Source organism: Berghia stephanieae, chromosome 2, assembly GCF_034508935.2.
Source record: "Berghia stephanieae isolate SIO BIC M18660-M18661 chromosome 2, UCSD_Bste_1.3, whole genome shotgun sequence".
NCBI lineage: Eukaryota > Metazoa > Mollusca > Gastropoda > Nudibranchia > Aeolidiidae > Berghia > Berghia stephanieae.
In genome coordinates, this window is record NC_088361.1 from 116,665,812 (window position 1) to 116,668,311 (window position 2,500).

Sequence of the window (2,500 nt, forward strand, 5' to 3'; positions counted from 1 at the left end):
ACGTTCAAAACGCAAAATTGAAGATAATAAATCCTCTTTAAATCAAGAGATAGACGTCTATGTGTTGTGCTCAAGTTGTGTCATTGTGATAAATTATTTTCATTTCTTTTCATGGTCGCGCTCTTACATGCACGGTGTATTATTACAGCAAATTGCAAAGTTTAATAGAAAATATAGATAATGCTCAACGTGCGTCTTGTATTTGATATCTATTAGGCCACCACAGTTTATCCATATATGAAATAATAAACTTTTTGACTAAAATGAAAAATAAAGTGTTTTATCAGTGCAACAGAGAAGAGCGAATAGCTTACAAATCTAACTCCAACAGCAGTTTTGAATTATGGAACAGAGTCCATAACATTCTGTGATTGAATCGCTTTATAGAAAATAAAATGCTCAACGCGTATCTTGGATTTTATATCTATTGGGTCATCACAGTTTATCATTATATGAAATAATAAACTTTCCGACTAAAATGAAAAATAATGCGTTTTATCAGTGCCCTTGAGAAATGCGAATAGCCTCCTGGGACTATTGTAAAGTCCCAGGTTTGAGAGTTTTGCTAAAATGAGGGTCATTTGAATCGATCGATAGTTGAAGGACGAGTTTTCCGGCCCAATTTTTAAAAAGTGTCCATCCAGAGTGCGACAGATAACTGGTTAAACTCCGACGAGACTTTTGAATCACGGAACAGAGTCTGTAACACAAGTGATTGTAGATTGAGTATGGAAAATTTTGCGTCACTGTCTCCAAACAACACTTTTTGGACATGTTGTTTTTACATGGTATTAGCAGTTGTTAACAGTTAAAGATGGCTTGAATTAAAATTACAGCATTTGTTGTATAATGTACAGAAAACCGTTTTTTTTTTTTAAAAATCATTATTCAGTTTTTCACACTTCAAGATGCAAATCTCATCTGAACTTTTGAATCACCCTGTAGATGCAGTCTTACCTGTTCAAGCTGAAGCGTGTGTTCTGGTTAGACCAGAATTGTTTTTATTGTTTTGTATTGCTCGTTGCTAAGTTGTCACTCTTTGTCAGTATTCGTCACTCACTATTTTATTGTTATAATTTGTTGTTATTTATGATTATTTCCACGATCGTCATTGTTATTGTTATTTATGATGTGAACTAATATAACATTTTCGCGCCTTTAAAAAAGTACTGGTAAACTGATTCAACATTCTTGGCCAGTTTCTCTCCAAACGTTGAACGTGAAGGTTATAACCCTCTCAAATTACATCTATGCAGTTTCAACTGCATATTTTAAAATATTGTTTCTATATATTCTTGGAAGTTTCGAGTTATAGCCCATGTTATTTCCAGAACTGGATTGTCCTCACATTTTCGAACTTAACGCACCAGAAATTCGACCTGCCGTACATGCTACGACTACATACTGCTATAATATTGCTGTAAACTTCTACTCTACATGTTTTTCTCCCGTTGTCCTGTTATCCCACTGCATCGTTTTCTTCAATCGTCCATCATCTATTAAACAACCACTTCATCTTTATCAACAACAACGTTCTCGTTTTTCACTTCATCTGTGTGTATGGCAGCGTTCGCCCTGGTGCGATACGTCATATTGTAATACCCAAACTAGCGTGACTGTAATAATAGATGCAGACGCAGAATCAACCCGTACACGTCTCTCTAAAAGGAAGTAACTATTCTTAACCTGAGACCACCTAAAAATTGAGTGTCTTCTGAATTTACCAATATTGATGTAAACGCTTTCTGATCGAAATGAAAAAAAAAGTTTTATACTTAATTCATCGATATTAGACAATATATCGTCAAGATGAAAAAAAAAAAAGGCAGTGCACGGCAGAGCAGGCAAAAAAGGCTCTCAACGAAAAGGTCAAATTTTAGGCTGGGTATAAACATCCCACTCATTTTGTTCTATGTTGATGTTATTTAGAATATAACGATGGTGACAGTAATGTTTGATTTATCCACACACAGGGTCAACAGCTAGCTTGCTGAATATCGTAAAATTTAGTGACTCCAAATGTCGTTTTCTTGTTTTAAAAACGTTTTAGTCTGTCCAAATTTACCAAGCTAACATTGTTTTGTGTATTGCGTGTTAATAAAACACTACAAATACTTTTTAAATTGATAAGGAGTCTCACAGTATTAGGAAATTCAGCACACTAATTTATATGCATAAGTGTGTGGTTCATAAAACGTTACCGAGTGGCCGAGTGGTTAAGGCATTGCACTGTGACTCGAAAGGTCCCGGGTTTGAACCCCGCTTCAGGCACTTTTTTTTTTCCTAAGGCATGATTATTAACCCCCAATTTTCTCACTTGGACAACCTGGGTGATTCCCGTTGACATCAGACATCTTATATCGTGAATTATCTATATTCTTTCATGTAATACCTAGGGGACGATATCTTATGATCTTATATTAATATAAGTTACCCCAATGATAACATTCAAATTTGATATAGATACATACAAGAGCAACCCAGCATACATCGCTGCAGG